The sequence below is a fragment of the Chenopodium album genome, chromosome 3, assembly GCF_948465745.1.
Source record: "Chenopodium album chromosome 3, dcCheAlbu1.1, whole genome shotgun sequence".
Taxonomy (NCBI): domain Eukaryota; kingdom Viridiplantae; phylum Streptophyta; class Magnoliopsida; order Caryophyllales; family Amaranthaceae; genus Chenopodium; species Chenopodium album.
This window is the reverse complement of record NC_137836.1, coordinates 9,527,293-9,537,823: the sequence shown is the minus strand read 5'-3', so window position 1 is coordinate 9,537,823 and position 10,531 is coordinate 9,527,293. Positions and strand designations below refer to the sequence as shown.

Genomic DNA, 10,531 nt, shown 5'->3' with positions numbered 1-10,531 from the left:
CCAATATGACAAGGGATAGAAAAACTACCCGGATCTTTTAATTTAGGCGGAGACTTATTTTTAAGTACGACACTACACTCTGCAGTGAAAGCTACTGTCTCTACCTCACTAATAGACCTTTTTCTCGTCAATATTTCTTTCATAAATTTTGCATAAGAGGGGATTTGTGTTATCAATTCAGTAAAGGGAACTGTTACCTTCAAATCTTTAACCACCTCCAGGAACTTACCAAACTGCTTATCCAAGTTTGTCTTCAATTGACGATTGGGGAAAGGAAGTTTGATGATTGGCTTTGGAGCATTCTTATTCTTGTCTGGAGTAGCCACCTTCTCTGGAGTTGTACCCTGCAATGTAGAGTTAGATATGTTAGTATTATCCTTTAGCCCTACAGGGCTATCAACTACATTGTTTGGTTTAATGGAATCAAGATTAGCATTATTTGATAAAACAGGTTCATCAACTTTGGGCATAAAGGGCCCTTCATAGTTTGAACCACTCCGTAGAGTAATTGCAAATGCTTGATCCGTAGGCCTAGTCGGCTGTGCCGGCAGGGCTCCCTGTTGGCGGGCTTGTAGAGTAGCGGAGAGTTGCGCAATTTGATTATCTACAATTTTATTATGCGCTAAAATTTGATCAATTGTCGCATCTTTTCTCTCCATGTGCTTTTGCATATTGACCAACATTTCTCTAATTTCCGCCAGAGAAGGGTCGGAAGATGAGGAGGGTTGTTGTGGTTGAATTGGTTCTTCTGGCTAGCATTGGGATGATAATATTTCTGCTGCTGTTGCTGTGGCGCCTATGGTTCTTGTGGTGGTGGATTTTGAACATTAGTTCTCCGGTAGGAAAGGTATGGATGATTCCGATACCCAGGATTGTAAGTGTTGGAGTATGGGTTATTCTGCCTATAAGCTTGGAAGGCATTAACTTGCTCCACGGAACTCCTGCAATCCTGCTCCCAATGACCTACAATACCACAATTTTCACAGAAAGCCTCATTAGAATTATTATTAATCGCAGAAACATTGGCTACATTAGCAGTACTCAGATTATCTAATTTTTGGCAAATAGAGGTCAGTTGAGCTTGCAAAAAGGATACAGAGTCGACACTATGCTTCCCCTTGTTAGCAAATCCTCTGGGATTCCCATATTTGGAATTGTGTATCGCCATATCTTCAATAACCTGACCTGCATCATCAACATTAAGATTCATAAATCTCCCACTAGCTGCAGAGTCTAAGATTATTCTAGAGGAATTTCCAATGTCGTTATAAAAGGCTTGGATTAACTGCCATTGTGCTAAATTATGGTGAGGGCATTCTCTTTGTAAGTCCTTGAACCTCTCCCAAGCCTCATATAAAGACTCATCGGCTTCTTGGGCAAAGTTCTGAATCGCACTCCGTAGTACTGCTGTTCTCTCTGCAGGATAATACTTGTTATAGAAATTCAAAACAAGAGTTTTCCAGTCAGTTATACCAAGTGTAGTTCTATTTAAGCCATTAAACCACAATTTAGCTTTTTCAGTTAAAGAGAAAGGAAAGAGAATCTCCCTGATTTGGTCATGAGTGACCCCGGCTTGCCTGATGGTGTTGCAATATTGACAATAGTCGGCAATGTGAAGATTCGGGTCTTCACCCTTGGCTCCACTGAATTGCTTCCTCTCTATCATCGTTATAAATTGAGGTTTAATTTCAAATTGAACCCCATCAAGAGCCGGAGTAGGGGTGAGATGTGGAAAATCCGTAAGCTTTGGTTGTGAATAATCACTAAGCTTCTTGGGAGTCGTCATCTCTGATTCTGCGTCTGATAATGCCTCTAAATCGCTGGAATCAGTTGAAGGATCGCGGTGATTATTGTTATTATCACCAGAATCCGCCAGGATTTGCTTGTAGAAGTTTTTCTGTCTATGGAAGGAACGTTCGATCTCAGGATCGAATGGGATGTAACCTGATCTGGAACACCTGGGCATAAACAAAAAAAACTAGAAGCAAATGTGAGATTTGTCTCAGAGAACTAACGCTCTCTGAGACAAAAGAGAAATAATCTAGACTACAAAAACAATCAGAAATAAAAATAAAACTGTGTCCCCGGCAACGACGCCAAATTTTGACAGGGTAAAGTCGTATCTCCTAATAAAAAATAATTACCTAAATCTCTAACTAAAGTAGATAGGGAAGTAGGGTCGAACTCCACAGGGAAACATGTCTTTTTAATTCTAATTAATTATTATAATCTAAATTATTTAAGTAACCAATATTTATAATTAAGTAAGAAACTAAACTATTAAGGTTGAGAATAGGAAGAAAACAATATATGAAAGGATATAGGGCATAGGTTCACCAATAAATAATAATCTAGGGTAAAACATAGTAATCAATCATTGACATTGCATAAATAACATGATTAACAGGCTCTCGGAATTTATTAATCAACATAGATCTAACAGGCTCTCGCAATTTACTAGATCTAAGTTCTTATTGAAAATAGCCTTTAATATCAAATTAACATATGCTCGATTCATCAATGTAATATTGCTATACTTTTACAAGCCGCAATTGTAAAACATTAAAACAATCCAATAAGAAATTATCATGCAATACCAACAATCAATAATAGTCAATCATCAATGCATTAATTAACCAGATTGTAAAGGGCTCTCGCTACGTATTACAATCACACAATTAATTTACCGGTATTAAATCTCATCTCTCGAATCTTGACTTAACCATTTATAAATTAACTTGCCTATTGAAACTAGACCTAAACATTAATTCTCATCTCTCGATTCTTGAATCAATATTGTCAAACTCATGCATAAAAGATAGGCCTAATCTAGTCACAGAGCATTAAATCAAATAATAGGAAATTAATCTAGCATTGATAATTAACAACAATAATTTACCCCTTCATATTATTTATTAGATCCCCATAAACCCTAGAAATTAAACTACTCACAAATCATCATGACTAAACTTATCAAATAAATAAATAAAAGCATAATCAAGGAAGCAAATAAAATAACTGAAGTTAAAGGGGAAGAAATTGTTACCAAAAAGTAATCTGGAATTAATGGAAGAATTAAGGACAAAAGTTTAGAGAAAGAATTCTAAGAGAATAATTAAGAGAGTAAAAGAAAGAGTAAGAGGAGAGGAAGAGAAGAAGAAGTGATGATAAAAACGTATTACGGAGGAGTATTTATACTCCGTACAAAAATCCTAAGCTAAAACAAATTAAAACTACGTTAAACATCAACTAATAAAACACGCGCCCGATCGGGCGCGCCTTTTTTGACTCTAATACTAATCTCGCGCCCGGCCGGGCGCGTCACCGGGCGCCAGACATGATACTAACAAGATTAATAACAAACCCTAGCATGTCACTAAGCAATAAAAATCAAAGCTTCAACCCTAACATGATACTAACATGAATATTAGGAAAGAAAATAGGAAGCATCACAGGAATCATAATTGACATACGCAAATCATCCTAAATATCATACTAAGAAAAGCATCTTAACATGATACTAGGAATCAAAATAACATCCTAAACATGATTTCTATATCATAATATCAATACAAACAATTAAAGCACTTACTTGGATGCGTCGTACCTCTTTCTAATAACAAAATACACACGTTAGTAACTTCAAGGAAAATAAAAAAAATTAAAACAATTAATTAAATAATTGAAAGAGAGATTTGGGACCAAACCCTCAGAAATTAAAACCTTTCACGTCTAGGGCAAAGGCAACTTCGAATTTGGCTAGGTGTATCTAAGTCTTGTGAATGCGGAATTTTGTATTTTGAGAAAAGCTAGTTTAGAAAAGAGAGAGAGAAAGTAATCAAGAATTTCTTGATGAGAGTTGGTGAAAAGAGAGAATTGGTGAGAATTGATGAATGAAAACGGAGTTTGTAGAATACTATTTATAGAGAAAATCAGCCAAAAAGATAGAAAATCAAAACAGAGTTCTGACGCGCAAAACGAGGTTAGCGCCAGACGCTGACATTAGCGCCAGGCGCTAACGCTAGCGTCAGGCGCTAACGCTAGCGTCAGGCGCCAATCTTAGAGTCAGGCGCTAATGCTGGCGTTTGGCGCTAACTTAATTATTGACGAGTTTTCTTAAATCAGATAGAAATTGCCCGTATAGGAGGATAAAATCGTATTTTCCTCAAAAACATTCTTTTATTCTGATTGAAACTCCAAAATGTCAATAAAAAGTCAATTTATCAATGCTAATTGAATTAGGAATGCAAAGAACCTTCTAGAAGAATCTTGAAGACTAAAACCATTCCTAATTGCATTAGGAATGATAAATCCATATTAGGCCCTCCTCTAGATCATTGGGCCGCATATAAGGCTCAAACCAGGCCCAGTTCAGTAATTTGGCCATAACTTCCTCAATATTCATCGGAATTGGGCTTATAATATATCGTTGGAAAAGTCTTTTCAAGCCCTATCCAACTACACTACTATTGGACCCATATCATGGACCAACCAAACTGGATTGGTTGTTTTCATAAAATAGGTTTTCGAAAATAGAGAGAAGAGAAAAAAAATTAAAACTATCCGCAACACTAGACTTTACACACTTTCACTTCATTCGATTATGATTCGACGTGAAAGGTACTCATCACTGGGTTTGGTTTTGGGGAGACACAAATGGGTGTCTACAGAAGCCCCCACTTTGACTGAGTTTGGAGAAACGCAAGTTTCGAAAACAAAAGTCAAAGTATCGATAGGGACGAAGAATGATTCAGAACGTTCTGCGATCCTAGATCACTCTTGTAACGCCGATACCTGCAAACTAGCGTTAGTTAAACAGATAAAAGAGTTAAGAAACGCATATCTTGCACCATCGAGCACACGTCTCTGAAAGTAACCGACTTGATGCTGTATTACTGTTTTGATGACCTCCTGCAAGCTAGAGAATGCCATCCTGCTTGAAGACTGCTACGCTTGTAACTGCCTCCAACTTCCGCCTTGATAATCTTCCACCAGCCAAGGAACACTATCGAAGATTGCTTCGCTTGAAATGATCCTCTTCCGCTTTGTGACCATCTTCCACATCTTAGGGAACACGATCGAAGACAACTTCGCTTGAAATCACCTTCAGTTGTTTGTGATAACTCTCCGCAAGCTAGGGAATGCTGCCGAAGATATCCTTGCTTGAAGCTATCCTCATTTGTTGCGATAATATTCCCAAAGAAAATTACCGAAGACCTCCGCTTGTCGATCTTTAAAAGCTCGCTTGAACTTTGCTTCTGCTATGCCTGTACGTCGGCGCTTCTGTTGCTCTTGAACCTGTATGCCGGTGCCTTTTGCTAAATGAACCAGTATGTCGGTGCCTTTCTGAATGAACCAGTGTGTCGGTGCCTTTTGCGATGAGCCAATGCTTAGGCGCTTTAAGCTAAGTGAGACGATCTTTCATCAGGTCGATCACTTTATGTAATCAAGATGATTACTTAAAATCGTGTCAAATTTCTTAGAGGGGATAATTGGCGTACCAAGGAGCCTAAAACATATTGCATGAGGTTGGAACAACCATACTGAGTGGCTGAACGTTCTGGCGCTGCTGAAATAACGTTGGCACCGCTTATCTGGCTGTAGCGCCAGACGCTAAGGCTTATCGACTGACGCCAAGGTCTGACGCTTGGGCTAGAGTCGGGTTTTCCTTAAATACCCTTCTCTTCTTCATTTCTGCTGTTGTTGTTCGCGTTTCGTGCTTGAGAATTCTCAGAACTTCAATTCACTCGTTCTTGCTCGTTTTTCAACCAAATTCACTCAAATTTGTTGCAAATAAAAGCTTATTCCATCCATTTTCCCGATCTATGTAAGTTTCCTCCAAACTCAAGTCGGTTTTAATGAATTTTGCATGCATTTGTTCACGAATTTCTTGAAAATTTGAATTTAGAATTGCTTAATTCTCTTTGTTTATCAAATTTTATGCCATGAAATTGCTTGAATATGTTTATATATTGCCTTGGGAGTAATTTGAGACTTGTTTGACTCAATTTGGTGAAGAAATGAACAAATCACCATTGTTGAACCTCTTAAGGTCGAGAAGACAATGTGGCTTGTTCTTGATGTTTATGCTAGCAATTCTTGTCCAATTTGTCACAATAATTATTATAGTATTGCAAGAAATTGTTTGATTGCTTGAAAATTTCATGTATGCTCAATTTGAATTTGTGCTCTGTTTTAGTACTACGTACTCTGTTTTTGCGAACATAGTATCATGCGACTAGGCGAACCTTAGATACCATAAAACCTTAATTTATGATAATTCTACACAATGTAGCATGGCTAGACAGTGAGGCTCTGGTTCACAGTCCCGAGACGTTCGACGGGAGCACGAGCCCGTAGAGGACGATGCTGAACCGTCCACTTCGCTCGGCCGACTCCCTGAGTGGGATGAGCGGACCTTGTATTTCTCTCCCGTCCACCGTATCTCTGAGAGGGTGAGACGGGGCGTCATAGTTGGGAGGACACGCTGTCATGGTTCCGATTGTGACGGTTTGGGCGACCTGTACTAGATGTACATCGCCAAAGACGATCAGACGAGACTTCTATGGGAGTCTTGCGGGCTTACTGCACTGTTCGTGACCTCCGAGGCCATGATTGCCTCTAGCGGGGGTCACCATGTAGTCCGTGCTCTGGTGGAGTTCTTTTGGGACACCACCAACACTTTCCACTTCCCCTGGGGTGAGATAATGGTCACTCCTACCGACTTCAGTCTCATTACGGGACTGGAGTTTAGCTCTGTAGCGCCGCCGTTCGACAGCGGGATTGACGTCTTTTCTCCTGAGGTCGAGGAGCTGTTGGGTCCGATTGCTATTCGGGCTCGAGCCGAGGTAGAGACGACTCAGTTCAGTGCTAGGGGGATTCGTTGCTCGACTCTAGCAGCGGCTTTTGACGATGGTGTGACTACCCGAGAGCAGCGGGTGCGCATCTTCGCACTAATCTTGCTGTCAGGAATGTTCTCCCCTGACAAGGGTAGTAGGGCGCTGCTTTACTACCTTCCTGCCGTCCGTGATCTACACCGGATTGGGACTTACGACTGGGCTAGCTTGGCCTATGTTGATTTCATCCGAGCGTTGCGGGACTCGTGTCATCATCGATCCTTCGTGGGAAATGTTGCTCTATCCGGCTTTTGGAGGGTCGTAGAGGTATACTTTATTTCCCTGTAAAGTTTAGCTCTACATTTTAGTTAGCACTTGCTGATAAATTTTGCTTCTTGTAGATCTGGTTCTACGAGTACTTCCCCTCAGCTGCGCCGGCGAGACCGTCGCCGCGCAGGTTTCCAGTTAGTGCTTCCTGGGGCAGCCGCCGTGTGGGGATGTCCACTGCCTATGTCCAAGATTGGATAATCTCGGTATGATTCATTACTTATTTTGAACATTTTGTGATGCCTTAGCTAGATTCTTGTCTGATAGACGCTTTTTGCAGGAGCCTGGGGTGCTATACCGACCATAGGTCGACTTGGCAGTCCCTGGGCTAGCCGCGCAGTATTCTGCTAAGCATCACTATTTCTTAGGGACCTACGGAGCGGCTGCGTATCTTAAAGAGAGGGTTGCTATTCAACATTCCTCAGATAGCTTTGTCGTTCCTGCTCCTCCACCACGTCACATGTTCAACGCCACGAGGTTGGTGAGCATGTCAGAGGGAGCTGGTACCCCTTGGCGATCTTACACGATCCCTGGGCGATGCTATGGGGAGGAGCTACTGCCGTTGTTAGCTCCAGTTCCTGTACCTGCTGAGGATGTGGCGGTATGATTTTCAGCTTTTACCTTTCGTTAAGTAGCCCCCAAGTAATGCTTCACTGATTTTGTTTTGCTTTGTCAGGATGGTCCTGCTGAGTTCGTGCCACCCCGTATGTCTATCCACTATCAGGGGACATATGGGCCGATTGAGGAGATGATTCCTCCGGCTCCTGAGGGCGAGCGCTTTGTGGAGCGGTCGATTCCTCGTCACTAGACTCGGGTAAGCTTGTTTATTTGCAACTTTTTGTCCATATATGTTATGCATGTTTACTGACTTATTTCTTTGACAGTTCTCACGTGAGGGGGTCTCGGCGATGGCACGATGCATAGATGCCTTCCGGAGCCAGCTCGTTCGGATGAGGAACGTGGCTACATGTCGTCGAGACGACGCCGTTCAGGAGGTAGCTTCCCTTCTTATGTTTTGCATTACCGCTTCTACTTTGTATGTTTCTGATCTTAGTTTCTTTTGCAGGGTCAGCCCATTCCTTCTCGTACCCGTACGAGACCTGAGGTGCGGAGGGATCCGGCGAGGTCTAGCTCGAGACGTCGCCGCACTGGTTCGGGAGGTCGGGGCGGTCGTTCTGAGGCTGCTCGCACCGAGTCGGTAGAGGGCTCAGGCTCTTCATCTGAGGGTGCACGTGCTGCGCCGGTAGGCCAGGGAGAGGCTACCTCGGCTCTTAGAGGTGGTGGGATGTACGAGGTCGGCTCGTCATCGTAGCAGCCTCCGCAGCCTCAGCCTTAGGTTGATCTTGGGTGTACGGGTCTTGTGCTGAGTTTTCTTCCTCCCGAGGATACTGGAGCTGGAGCCGGAGCTGGTGGAGAGGTTACTCCTCGTACGTCGCAGTTTTATGAGATGATGGGTGTACGTCCCCCGTCGCCGTAGTTTGTTCCTGTGCTTTTTATTATTTTATTTTGACTTTGTATAGAACTTTGCCTTTTATTAGACTCATTATTTAGACATGTTTGTATATACATACTATTATGAGTTTATTCATCATTTGTCGTGTTTTTTCATTTTTTTATTATTATTATGTGCATGTTTATGTGTGCAGAGAATTGTGAAAAATAATTTTGCGCAAAAATTCCGTCATTTTTATTATTGATGGAGGGTATCCGACTTTCTCCCCCAAAAAAGAAAAAATGAAAAATAAAAGTCGAATAAAAAATATTGGATTTATAAAAACTTGGAAGTTAGTCTAAATAAAATCTAAAAAATAATATAATTAATATAATAGTTATATTAATTAAGAGGAAGGAGTAAATGAATTTTTAGAAAAAGATAAGGAAACCGTAAAGTCATTAGCAGACTCGAATCAAGTCAAAAACGCGGTTTTTTGGAAAGCTCGTACGATGAGACATGTTAGCGCCAGCTGGCGCCACACGTTTTGGTGTAGCGCCAGGCGCTACACATAGCGTATGGCGCCAAGCTCTGGCGTCAGGCGCCAATAGTTGGCATTTGGCGCTAATGAGCGCTGAATCCGAATCCTTCCTGGATTAAAACTACTCCGATTTTGTGTATAAATAGCCCCCTTCCCAGCCGATTTTCTTCATAATTTCAGCAAATAAAATTTTTCTTAGCTTTTAGAAAAATAACATCATGTCTCTAGTCTCCTAAAGTTTTACCAACTACACTCATGAATGGTGTTGGTCTCTTAATGCCAAGGAAAGAAAAGAGTTAGATGTGTTTCACTTGGGGGGTATTTATGGTGTCAAAGGGGTAGATCTTGATTCAGATTTTATTCATATCATTCTAGAATATTGGGATGTAGATACTCATTGTTTTAGAATAGGGTATGATGAAATTAGCCCTTTGCCGGAAGAATTCGGTGCTATTTTAGGCTTCCTTGCACTAGATCTTGTAGTAATCCCTAGAATAAACGAATATTATTATAAGGATTTTGAACGCTTCTTCAATTTAAAAGACAGAGATCTATCAAAAATAGTAGATGGTAGCATAGATAATTTGAAAGAATTTGCTCGGCATTATTTTGATAGACCTTATTCTAAATCTTTCCATGTTTATAGAAGAAGGGCTTTCCTGTTTTGCATGCTTAATCAACTTTTTCTTACTAGTGGTAAAAATAATGAGGGTCAATCAATTATATCCACTGTTTTAGAACAAATTGAATCTGGGAGAAATCCAATGCCCTTAATAGTTGGAGAGACTATGCTTAGCCTTGATGAATTAAAGAAGAATCCAAAAGCACCTTTTCGGGGCTCTCCAATTTTATTACAGGTAGAAAAATAATATTTTTAATTACAGAAATCAAAAATATATTTTTGTATAGTAATAATAATTTATTTGCATTGCAATTTTTACAGATGTGGCTAATGGAAAGACTGGAATTAATTAGCCCTCCGGACAACATTGAGAAGTATACTCCAAATTGCTTTGTGAGAAGGAAGAAACTCTTCTCTAAGATGGGGAGCCATGAATGGAAGAAAGTCTTCGAGTCTTGTAATTTGCCATCAAGTGGGTCATCCCTTGGTGGAAAATAGAAAAGATGGTTGGTGTCAACAAGCAGCCTTTATGTAGTCTTGTCCCGTATGACTTTTTATTATCCCTGCAGGGCAAAAAGACAATACTGCCTACTTCAGACTATTCCTTCCGGTGATCTTCGTCGTCCCTACGAGTTCCTTGTCTCTCAGGAAGTAGACAAATTTGATGCTTATTGGAGCGCTAGACCTTTATGGGAAGTAATTACCCAAAAGGTTCCTCCTTCCTTGCCCAATGATGTGAAAAAGTGGCTTCTGAAGAAACCTTCAAAGGACGT

The 10,531-nt window shown here is 40.8% G+C and overlaps 1 non-coding gene across 1 annotated transcript; it reads left to right on the top strand.

The window, feature by feature from the left end:
* The first annotated feature begins 1,298 nt into the window (after window positions 1–1,298).
* On the top strand, window positions 1,299–1,405 carry LOC145625803 (small nucleolar RNA R71). The gene has a single exon (XR_014110705.1). It is a non-coding gene; the product is annotated as a small nucleolar RNA R71 (small nucleolar RNA).
* The last annotated feature ends 9,126 nt before the right edge of the window (window positions 1,406–10,531 follow it).